This window comes from Halichoerus grypus, chromosome 3, assembly GCF_964656455.1.
Source record: "Halichoerus grypus chromosome 3, mHalGry1.hap1.1, whole genome shotgun sequence".
Taxonomy (NCBI): Eukaryota; Metazoa; Chordata; class Mammalia; order Carnivora; family Phocidae; genus Halichoerus; species Halichoerus grypus.
In genome coordinates, this window is record NC_135714.1 from 17,717,089 (window position 1) to 17,730,178 (window position 13,090).

Here is a 13,090-nt window from a genome sequence, read left to right on the forward strand (position 1 = left end):
ATCTCAGGGTCCTGGGATCGAGCCCCACATCGGGTTCCCTGCTCTGCGGGAAGCCTGGTTCTCCCTTTCCCACTCCCCCTGCTTGTGTTCCCTCTCTCGCTGTGTCTCTCTCTGTCAAATAAATAAAATCTTAAAAGAAGAAGAAGAAGAAGAAGAAGAAGAAGAAGCCCTTATTTCTAGAGTTATAAAGAAAGGCAGTGGTTCCCAATACGGCCAATTGCTGAATATGTCCATCAGCCATTTATCCAGCGACTGGAATAATACCTGCCAACTCTTAACAGGAATTCAGAGTTAGCTGGAATAACCTGGCTAAGGGTCTGTCTATTATTACCTATTGTTAGTTCAAAAAAAAATTTTTAAAGCAATTTTACTAGATTGAAGTATAATGGACAGGGATAGCACAAAATGTAAAGAGGATTCTGAACCCTGAAACAACTCTTGCCAAGGAACAGACTGACACTCTTTTCAGTTAAAACCATGGGCCACTTGTACAGAAAAAAGCTCACTCAGAATTTAAAAGAAAAAAACAGCCCAAGGGTGGAGCCAAGAGCTGTGGAGAATTAATTCGAGGCTTACTCAAGGGACTGGTGATTTCTCAGCTAAACTTCAGAATCTCAATGGACCAGGTCCTACTGTGTGACTCCTACTTCCCCTCTTTAGAGAGGGAGATACTCTGTCTCACAACTGTGTGTTTGGTGTGTGCAAGGCACATAACTTGTCTCCTTAGTTCATAGGTCTTTAGACTGAGAAGTACTCGACACAAGGAACCTCTCATTCAAGGAGCCAAATACACACCTGGACCTGATTTTGATAATGGGATCCTGGGGCTCAAGCCTGACCTGGAAGCAGTAACAGGATGAAAATACTGGAGTTTGGGGGAGTATTTTGCATGTGGGGAGGGATATAGATTTTAAAATGATTTAACACTTATCCGGGGCTGATGTACTGTACTGCTTAAATTCTGTTACATAGGTCATACCTACACCGGGTGGACAATTGCGCAGGAGTAAAAAACATCTCTACTGTGGAAAGAAATGGGTTGTCACACCAATGATTTCTATCACCCCTGTGTATTTGCTGTGGAAGAACCTAAGAAAAATTTCTTGCTCCCAGGAGCCTTGTGAAACAATGTGATACTCTGACTGCATGAGCTTCTTCAATTATTGGCCACATATACACAGGAGACAAACAAGCAAGCAGAAGGGGGAAAAGAAGTCATGAAAGGCTAGTTCAAATTTTTATGCAAAAATAAATAGGTAAAAGAGATGATGGGGTTAAAATATACTCTATGGCTACCAAAGAAATTCCCACTGGCTGCAAACACCTAAAAGATAATATATAAGAATATCCAGATTCTAAAGTACTAGAGAAATAAATATAGAAGGTATTTATAAATTAGCAATTTATAAATTTATAAATTAACAATTACAACTCCGCTTGTCTCATGCTTTTTTTAGTTTTAAACGTGTGGACTTTATAAAGATCCAACATGAGACCTGACAGATAGATCATTTCTACTGAAAAACTATAATTATTACCTGATCAAAGAGCCATGGCTATGGCCCACTAGGTAATGCTAGTAATGCACTTTAATGTGTGTTAATAATTGTAAAGAAAAGAAATCTAAGAGGGTACATAGCTAGCCAAGAGTGATTGCTTTCACACAGAACAAGCTATCTTTCTCATTATTTCATTCCAAATGGCTAAGAACTTAGGAAAGGGATTTGTTGCCAAAATATTCCCTAGAGCAGGTAATCACAAAATGCTGTATACTTCCATAGCTTGGTTACGGAAGCAGTTCTGAATCTGTCACAGGGGCAAAAAAGGACACAAAAAGGATAACAGCGCATGAAAAATTACATTGGATTAAAAAAGTATTCCTACAATCGGACACACAAAGATAGTTTGGCAACTGCAAGGAGCGTTAAAAAGCATTGTGTTTCTCCTTGACCTCATTTCCCGAAGGCCACTCCAGCCACAAAAGGGTCAGGAGGAATCGTGCACCTGCTCTTCCACCTGTCACACTAAATGGTTGAGGCTCAAATAAAAACACGTGCGAATGCACTTTTATCAAAGATAAAAGGGTAAAGAAATGAAAATGCCACATGAGTAACAAAGAAAGTATTAAGTGTCATTTGTTGTAAGAATATTTCATGTTCTCAATATATATGTTTGGAACTCTGATCAAAACGAGATCCACATCATCTGTAAATTTCATGAATTTCTGATATGCTAGCATATGAAACACACAATACATAAACTAAACTTGAATTTAATTTTAATGGAGAAGTAGAGTATAACCCTGAAGACAGAATATTTCTGTGCCTTAAATACTCCTGGGTTAAGTCTTCAACTCTGTCACCTGCCAGCTAAATGTCTATGAGTCAGTTATTGAGACTCTCCAAGCCTCAGTTTGTTTGCTCATTTGTAAAATGAGACCAAGAACCCTAAGAGAATTTCTTGGAAGGTTTCATTCCATAGTAAATACAGAAAACAAAACTAATCCTCCTGAAGAAATTCATGTCATTTTTGAGAAAAGCCAAGGGATCTAGGCCCCTCCCCAGTTTGCATTTTCCAGCTAAGCAGCAGGGGGTACCCACTCCCCTCACCCCCTTAAATCTAATAACCAGAAAAGCAAGAATTACAGACTCATGTGTGGAACTGGGCAGCTGCTTGGGGACGGGTAAGGTGGTGATGGCTTGTACAGGAATGACGTGCAGTCCAAACTCGACTAGATAAAAATAGTAATAAATAATAATAATAATAATAATAATAATAGCAGCCGCTGGTATTATTATTAAGTTCAGGCAGTCCTCATGATTTTCTCCTAGATACAAATTACATATAATACTGAGATCATACCTATCTCTAAGTATGTTACTGCCTGCTTACTTTTAATGAAGGACTTGCCCCACTGTGAAGCCAAGTTTTAAAAGTGTATTTATGTCCCTCTTCACTAGGTTCAGTGTCCTGAGTGCCTCAGGATCCCACCACAGGCTTCTCGGCTCGCCTAGTTAAGCAGTCAATATTCAGTGAGAGTCTCACTGTGATAATCACCAGGGCCTGTGGCAAAGATTAAAGATCTGATTTTATTGTGGTCTAGGAGCAAAGAAGGTAATGAGGAACAGGACGATGAGGACCATGGGGGATCCAGGGAAACAGGTGGGGCGGGGGGAGAGATTGAGAATAAAGCTGTGTGGAGTAAATGTCACATTTATGGCCCATTTCCTCACAAAAAGGATTTAAAGTAGCTTAGCAAAATAAAAAGGATTATTCTTTTTAATTAAGAAAACAAATAAAGAGTGGGAAATACAGACTTAGAAGAAAAAAGAGACACAGGTAAAAATATGCATCAGTGCAGAGCTTCTAGGACCCGGGGAAGATGGTGTGTTTCTAGTCAAAGTGATGAAGACAATACCGTAATTATCAAGAGAAAGGAGAATATTTCGGGGAGTCTGGGTCACTTAGTCGGTTAAGGGACTGACTCTTGGTTTCAACTCAGGTTATGATCTCAGGGTCCTGGGATCGAGCCCCATGTCGGGCTCTGCACTCAGCAGGGAGTCTGCTTGAGATTCTCTCTCGCTCTCCCTCTGCCCCTCCTGCTCATGCTCTCTGTCTCAAATAAATAAATAAACCAGGAAGGAGGGGAGGGGAGGGGAGGGGAGGGGAGGGAAGGGAAGGGAAGGGAAGGGAAGGGAAGGGAAGGGAAGGGAAGAAGGAAGGGAAGGGAGGAAGGGAAGGAAGGGAGGGAGGGAGGGGAGGAAGGGAGGGAGGGAAAGGAAGGAAAGGAAGAAGGGAAGGAAGGATGGACAAACATCTCTTCCAGGTCAACAAAGCCACTTCCGTGACAAATTCTCGGGACATATGAGGTGGAACTTGGGGGGCGGCCCCCTGCACCCTCAGCCAGACCTTCATAGTGAATGGAAGAGCTGAACTCCAGAGAGTCCTCTAATTCTCCCGAGGGAAGCACAGTTTGTGTTTTCTGATGAAAGACACATGTGCATCTCCCTTTCTGGGAGGATGGAGAACTAGGTACTCAGGATGATTCTCCTGCTAACACGTGAAAAATGCTGAGCGAAAACAAGTGAGAGGAAAACCTGCACCACTGACCAGTCAGAACATAAAGACTATTCCAGAGGCCAAGAGCAAAACAGCAACAGGAATCCAAGGAGCCCTGAGGCTGAACTCTGATGGCTACGACCTATGATCTGCCTTCTAGGCAGGGCCTGGATCGCACTGACGCAGGCCCATGAGGAGATCACTGCACTAAGCTGAAAATAAAAAGGGGACACCTCCAGGGTCAGGGCGAACCAGCAAGCAAACATGCCAAGGTCAAGACAGTTTCACAAGGTGAGAGGTGAAAAATCTCTTCCCGGACAATTTGTAAACACAGCTGATCTTCACACAGGATTAAGGTCAGACATCACATTATTTCTGAGGTCTGAAAAACCTCAAGGTGAGAACTAATTTCAAAGCGAACCCCTTACCTTGGTATCGCCCCTAGGCATTTGACAGAAGCAAACAAATATCACACTTAATAAGGATACATTTGACTATTCCCATTAAGACTTCTTATCATCAACATTACAGCATTGTTCTAGAGGTTCTCACTAACGTATAACCAGAAAAAAGAAAAATTAAAAAAAAAAATTAAAAAAGAAAAATTAAAAAAAAATTTAAAAATACAATTTAAATAGGAACACATAAACTGTTATTCACTGGTGACATCTGTCTAGAAAATCCCATATAACCAACTGCAAAATTATGTGAATCACGATGCACATTTTTAAAAACCATAATCAAGGAAAATTGAACAAGGACTAAATATTTGATGGTATTAAGGACTCAGAGCTCATTTGAATGACATAATTAACAGTATCATGGTTCTATTTTAAACTTCCTGATTATTTCAGAAAAATTATGGATGAAATAGGACATCTAGAATTTGGTATTAAATGTTCCTGCACTGAAAAAGGAAAACAAGAAAGAAGAAAGGAAGCAAGAAAAAGAGAGAGAAAAAAAAAAAGAGAGAGAGTGTGGATGGAATGGGGACAAAGGGAAGTCAGTGGACAGATGAAACAAGATTTCAAGTCTGGTGAAAGGTAAGACGTAGATATTAATGATAATTAATATCATTATCCTTTGGAATTTCTCCTACCCTTTTGGAATTTTCCAATAAGAAGTTTCTGGGGCACCTGCGTGGTTCACTCAGTTACGCATCTACCTTCAGCTCAGACCATGATCTCGGGGTGCTGGGATCAAGTCCTGCATCAGGCTCCCTGCTGAGTGGGGAGTCTGCTTCTCCCACTCCTTCTGTGCTTTCTCTCCCTCTCTCGCTCTCTTTCAAATAAACAAAATCTTAAAAAAAAAAAAAAAAGTTTCTGAAAAGTTTTTAGGAAGTTAAGCCCAAAGAATACTTTTTCTAATAAGCAGGACAGGGTTAGAAAGAGAAGTTACTACAGTTTCTCAAAGCTGGTGCAAAGTCATGCCACCCCGTATCTCAGTCTAACTGCAATCCTCAGACCTCCCTGCAGACATACTGAATCAGAAACTCAGGATGCAGGCCCACCAACCCATTTAACAAATCTTCCAGGGAGGGGATTCGGATACACACTCAAGTTTTAGAAACAATGTTCTAGAAAGGATAACGAAGCCAGGCCCGGGATCTCGGACCAGCTTAACAATACAGAGAAGTCTGACACAATCAAGAAAAAAAACACTAGCGCTACTGGGTGCCTGGGTGGCTCAGTCGTTAAGCGTCTGCCTTCGGCTCAGGTCATGATCCCAGGGTCCTGGGATCGAGCCCCGCATCGGGCTCCCTGCTCGGCCGGAAACCTGCTTCTCCCACTCCCCCTGCTTGTGTTCTCTCTCACGCTGTCTCTCTCTCTCTCTCTCTGTCAATTAAATAAATAAATAAATAAAATCTTTAAAAACAAAACATAACTGTTCATACAGAAGTGATTATGTTTTAAGATAAGTACGTGAACAACTTTACATTTGTACATAAAAATGTGCCAAATGCTCAGAGATTTACAACGAGAGCACTACGATGCATAACCCAATCTGATCTTCAGATCCATTCTCGTCTTCTGAAATGCATATATATTGTTATCCTAAGAGAAATCACCACAGTAAATATGGAGCAGACACTTAAATGTGCCTGATAGACAACCTTCAGCTGTTTTTAAAGGACCCCACTAAATACACCATTTAGACCTGGTAGCTGCAGAGCTTTCGGCACCCACCCTAAGACTGCAGAGCACGGGTCTGTGCTGCCTGAACTCAATCACAGGTTAAAAAGCAATTGCCTCACAATATTGTGTGTATGAATTATTCATAGCAGAGAAACTTTTTGGACATAATGCAAAAAATCAATTTAATTATTTGTCCAACTAAGCCGTACACATTTTAGGATACCTTAGAATAATTTCACGGTAATTAACATAAAATGAAGCCCTTAAACCTCATGATTTCTTTTTACTATTCTAATAAATGGCCTACACTTTCACTTTCCAAAGAATCTGACAGGATGGCTGTCACTGCACCACAGGTAATAATATTACATTTATACTTCAATTATGCAATCCTGAAATTTCTCCCGTTTCCTCTATTTATGCTTAATAATTTGCCGTCATTTGTCTCCAAAGTTAATTCAAACTTTACCTCCTATGTCATCAGTGAAAGTGACAGCAACCTCCTCCACACTAACTTTTTAGTTAGATAATTAAAGCACTCTGGTGATTTTTTTTTTTTTAAAGGACCTACTACTTCTTAGCTTCTGAGATAAGAATGTTAAGGAGGGCAAATATCATCCCCGTTTTAAGAATAAAGCGCCCAATGGGCGCCTGGGTGGCTCAGTTGGTTAAGCAACTGCCTTCGGCTCAGGTCATGATCCTGGAGTCCCTGGATCGAGTCCCACATCGGGGTCCCTGCTCGGCAGGGAGCCTGCTTCTCCCTCTGACCCTCCCCCCTCTCATGTGCTCTCTCTCTCTCTCTCTCATTCTCTCTGTCTCAAATAAATAAATAAAATCTTTAAAAAAAAAAAAAAGAATAAAGCGCCCAAGGTTAATAAGTAACTCATGAAACTGTATCTACCTCCAGTTCTCAACAAGATGCTTCTACCTGAGCACACGCCAAAGTGGCAGCCCACACAGTGGTAAACATGGTAAAATGTACACTTTCTGGGCATAACACTGCTCTTCACTAGCTGGGAGGCACACAAAGCTCCTTCACATCCAAACAGGGCAGCGTGGGAACAAATTGGCATTATATGATGGCAAACTATTTTTTAGTGTCCACATTCCAGATCATATTCCAATTATTCCAGTGACTCAAACCATCCCACTTCCATGCATACGTCTAATCATGTGGCAGCTAACCCGTGATTACAATGAATAATGGAGGGCAGTCCTACCACAGAGCCGGAATCCAGACAGCTTCTCCCACCGCCGGGAAAATTTACCACCGGAAGCAGGCTGTGGCCCAGAGAGACAAGCAAGTACCAAGACCGTTCTTGAGAAAACTGTGGTCTGAAGTTCAGACAGAAACACTGAAATGCTATCTCATTATCAAGTGGTCCCGTTGACCTGAGTCCCATGTAAAGACATGTGACTATTCTCCTTCCTTTAGTAACTACATCATATTAAAGAAAGCACCTAAGGTACTGGGACTGTAGCTCCAAATCCCCAAACTTATCACCAAAATGCAAGATATTAATAGATAGTCTACAAAAAAAAAAAAAAGTTTCCTTGGTTTAAATGAATTGGAAAAACAAGGCATAGTATTTACCTTTTACCATTACTAATGAATCTGAGATGTCCCACATAAAGAACTATATGAGACTTTGTTCACTCCAGTGTTTTCCCCACAGCTGTACGTGGAGTTCTTCCAGAATTCCACGACAGGGCAACACTACCAAAAAGTGAGCATGATACAGCAGAAAGCCTCTGGATTACACACACAGGACTCCTGGGTTCTGTGTTAGCCCCACCCTAACCTCGCCATATAGAAACTCAGGGAAATCATTTAATTTTCTTTGGGTGTCTGTTCATGACTTAATCTAGATTTTATCTATCTCTAAAATCCATTTTTGCGTGACTCTATCACATAAGAAACAGTTACCTATCAAGTTCTCAGGTAGCTTGAAGCTTACAATTAAGAACACATTAATCTGCATGTAAAAACTGACTCAAAACATTATTTTCTGCTCATTCATTCTTAAAATGGTAGTTGTCAATGTTTTCACCTAAAGGATATCATAGTTTTAAGAACACGGCCCTGTTAAAATATACTCGTTTTCAAAGTCACTAAATTTTCCTAACTTGCATATTATAATCATTGAAATTTCAAAAAAGTTCCTAAAAAGTGGTTTCATTTTCCAGGACATTACAAAAGAAATGAAGCCATTCAATACAAGATCTGGGTGACTAAAGCTCACATTAAAGATGGCTGTGCTGCTAACCCATGGCCCCATCTACTCCTGAATATGGTCTCCAGTCCTGACTGTATCTAGTAAGCCTGACCAGAGAATTCAGGCAAATGCAAAGCCCATCCCACAGTCTCACTGGGGCAGAGAACCAAGCCCGCAGTTCTTAGCCAGGGGAAAAAGCCCCCATCCCCATCCTCAGAGCTCTAACAGTTCCCTCGCCCACAAGCAGACGATACCAGCAGGTCCCACCTGCCCAAGGACATGCCCAGCAGACACACCCAGAAACCCAAACAGAGCTGACTGGTGAAAAAACAAACCCGTGAAGGCTAGAAGAGGAGCCCCATTACTCAAATGCATAGACACCAACGCAAGGAATCAAGGATCATGAAAAGTCATGTAACTAGGACACCACCAAAGGAAACTAATAAAGTTCCAATAACTAACTCTAAAATAATGGAGGATCCATGACCTATTAGACAAATAATGTAGAATGATCCTGTTAAGGAAGCTGAGTGAGCTGCAAGAAAACAGAGACAACTACACAAAATGGGGGAACAGTGCATGAACAAAACAGTAAATCAGACAAGGAAACAGTGGCCATTCAAAAACAAACAAATCCTGGAGTTGAAAAATATAATAACTGAAGAATTCAACAGAGTTTCAAAAGTAGACTTGACCATGCAGAAAAAAGAATCAACAACTAGAGAGGATAGGACATTGGAAATTACAGAATCATAGGAGCAAAAAAGGGAATGAAACAGAATGAAAAAAGCCTACAGGAGTTATGGGACACAACAGGAAGACAAAATAAAACAAAACAAAGCAAAATATTCACATTATGGGAATTCCAAAAGGAGAAAAGAAAGAGAAAGGAACAGAAAATATACTTAAAGCAATAATGGCTGAAAACTTTCCAAACCTGGGAAGAGAAATGGACATCCAGGTCGGTGAGGCCCAAAAGACCCCAAAAAGGTTGAACCTGAAAAGGGCTATGCTGAGAAACATTATAATTAAAAAGTCAAAGACAAATAATTTAAGAGCAGTAAGAGAAAAGAGGCAAGTTACATACAAGGGAAACCCCATAAGACTCTCAGTGGATTTCTCAAAAGAAACATTTCTGTCAAGGAGAGAAGATGACATGTTCAAAATACTGAAAGAAAATAACTGTCAACCAGGAATTCTACATCCTGAAAACCTGTCCTTCAGAAACAAAGAAAGGATTAAGACCTTCCCAAACCAACAAAAGCTGAATGAGTTCATTACCACCAGATCCGCCTTACAAGAAATACTAAAGGGTGTTCTTTGAGTAGAAGTAAAAGAGTGCTAACATCATAAAAACATAAAAAGGTAGTGTAAATCTCACTGGTAATGGTAAATATATAGGCATTTTATATTCTGTAATACGACAATAGTGGTGTATAATTCGCTTAAAACTCTAGTTTCAAAGTTAAGAGTATAGGGGTGCCTGGGTGGCTCAATCGTTCAGTGACTGCCTTTGGCTCAGGTCATGATCCCAGGGTCCTGGGATCGAGCCCCACATCGGGGTCCGTGCTCAGTGGGAAGCCTGCTTCTCCCTCTCCCACTCCCCCTGCTTGTGTTCCCTCTCTCGCTGTCTCTCTCTGTCAAATAAATAAATAAAATCTTAAAAAAAAAAGTTAAGTACGTACTTAAAAAACCATAATTACAATTAACATGGTATTTAAAAAAATTTTTTTATGTAAACTCTATGCCACACATAGGGCCCCAACTCATGATCCAAGATCAAGAGTCACATGCTCTACAGACTGAGCCAGCCAGGCATCCCTACATGTTTTTTACATTTTATAACTAATAATAGCAGTAACCTAAAACATGAGGAAGAGGAGACGGAAAAGTGTAAAGCTTACAAACTCTACTAAAGTTGTTATCAGTTTAAAATACGTGTTCTAAGTTTTAAAATATTTTATGTAAGCCTCATGGCAACCACACAGAAAAATCTTGTAGTAATTACACAAAAGAAAACAAGAAGTCAAAACATACTGATACCAAAAGACATCAAAAGAACAAAAAAGCATAAGAATCATAGAATAATGGATCTACAAAACAACCAGAATACAACTAACAAAATGACAACAGTAAGTCCTTAGTGAGGACTATCAATAATTACTTTAAATATAAGAAAATTAAATTCTTCAATTAAAAGACACAGACTGGCTCAAAAGATAAAAACAAAAAACAAAAAAACCCCAAAACCAAAAACAAAAAAATAAAAAACAAGATCCAGCAATATGCTGCATACAGATTTACTTTTGCCCTAAAGATAGAGCTAGACTGAGAGTGAAAGGATGGAAAAAGACATTTCAAGCAAATGGTAACCACAACCAAACAAAACAAAGAGGGTAGCTATATTTGTATTGGACAAAATGGACTTTAAAAGTGGTAAAAAAAAAAAAAAAAAAAAACTTTATACAATGATAAAGAGATCAATATAACAAGAAGATTAACAACTGTAAATCCGGGCGCCTGGGTGGCTCAGTTGGTTAAGCGACTGCCTTCGGCTCAGGTCATGATCCTGGAGTCCCGGGATCGAGTCCCGCATCGGGCTCCCTGCTCTGCAGGGAGTCTCCTCCTCCCTCTGACCCTCCCCCCTCTCATGTGCTCTCTCTCTCATTCTCTCTCTCTCAAATAAATAAATAAAATCTTTAAAAAAAAAAAAACAAAACTGTAAATCCAACATTGGAACACGTAAATACACAGAGCAAAAACAGAACTACAAGGAGAGACAAACAGTAACACAATAGTAGTTGCCATCTTTGATACCCCACTCTCAACAATGGATAGATCATCCAGAGAATCTAAAGGAAACAGTGGATCTGAATAACACTATAGACGAATTGGGCCTAACAGATGTACACAGAGCATTCTACCCAACAACAGCAGAATACACATTCTTCCCAAGCACACACACAACATTTCCTAGAATGGACTATAGGTGAGGCCACAAAACAAGTCTTAACAAATTCAAGAAGACTGAGATAATCTTTTCTGCCCACAATGACATGAAACTAGAAATCAGTAGCAAGAGGGAAACTAGAAAATTCACTCACAAACACATGGAAATTAAACAACACTCTACTCAATAACCAATGGATCAAAGATGAAATTAAAGGAAATTAAAAAGGGCTCCTGAGGATCGTGTGGTTGGCTGGCTCAGTTGGTAGAGCATGTGACTCTTGATCTCTGGGTTGTAAGTTCAAGCCCCATACTTAGCACAGATTACTTAAAAATAAAACCTTAAAAAAAGGTTCTTGACACAAAAATGTAAATACAACATACCAAAACTTGTGAGATGCAGCCAAAGCAGTTCTAAAAGCAAAGTTCACAACAATAAACACCTATATTAAGAAGCAAGAAAGAGGGGCGCCTGGGTGGCTCAGTCGTTAAGCATCTGCCTTTGGCTCAGGTCATGATCCCGGGGTCCTGGGATCGAGCCCCGCATCCGGCTCCCTGCTCAGCGGGAAGCCTGCTTCTCCTCTCCCACTCCCCCTGCTTGTGTTTCCTCTCTCACTGTCTCTCTCTCTGTCAAATAAATAAATAAAATCTTTAAAAAAAAAAAAGCAAGAAAGATCCCAAATGCCTTAAGGATCTAGAAAAAGAAGAGCAAACTGAACTCCAAGGTAGCAGAAGATAATATTTGACAAGGGAGCCAAGAATACTCAATGGAGAAAAGACAGTGCAAACCATTTATCTGGGAAGGGGTTAATACGCAAAATATATAAAGAATTTATATACTCAATAGCCAAAAAAAAAAAAAAAAAACCACAATTTAAAAATGGGCCTGAAAGAGCAACAGGTACATGAAAAGGTCTTCAATATCACTAGTCATCAGGGAAATACAAATTAAAAGCACAATGAGGCACTACCTCACACTTGGCAGAATGGCCATCACCAAAAAGACAAGAAAATACTGGTAAAAATATGAAGGGGAACCTTTGTGTACTTGATAGAAATGTAAATTTGTACAGCCACTATGCAAAACAATATGGAGGACCCTAAAAAAGTTAAAAATAGAACTACCACTTGATCCTGAAATTCCACTTCTGGAAACATATGCAAAGGAAACAAAAACCCTAACTTGAAAATATATCTGCATCCCCATGTTCATAGCAGCATTATTTATAATAGCCAAGACATGGACACAACCTAAGTATCCATCAATGGATGAAAGGAAAGAAACTGTGATATATACATGCACACACACACACACACACACACACAGGAACATTATTCAGCCATAAAAAAATGAGGAAATCCTATCACTTGTTCCAACATGGAGGGACCCTGAAGGCATTATGCTAAGTGAAGTAAATCAGACAGAGAAAGACAAATACATCTGATCTCACTTACATGTGGGCAAAAAGAAACCTCACAGAACGAGAACAAACTTGTGGTTACCAGAGGCAGAGGGTGGGGAGAGGGGAAAGAGGAGGATGGTGGTCAGAAGGTGCAAATTTCCAATCAGAAGGGAAGTACTAGGGACGTAAAGCACAAATGGCAACCCAGTGAACTCTGCTGAGTGGTATATAGGGAAGTTGTTACAGTAAGTCCTAAGAGCCCCCATCACACAAAGAAATTTGTTTTCCCTTTTTTTCTTTTCTTTTTATTTTATCTATATGGGAAGAT

At 40.0% G+C, this 13,090-nt stretch overlaps 1 protein-coding gene across 2 annotated transcripts in view; it reads right to left on the minus strand.

Annotated features, from left to right (window-relative positions):
* Positions 1-13,090, minus strand: part of ADGRA3 (adhesion G protein-coupled receptor A3) — a 124,714-nt gene that overhangs the window by 36,596 nt on the left and 75,028 nt on the right. The gene's annotated exons all lie outside the window — the stretch shown is intronic.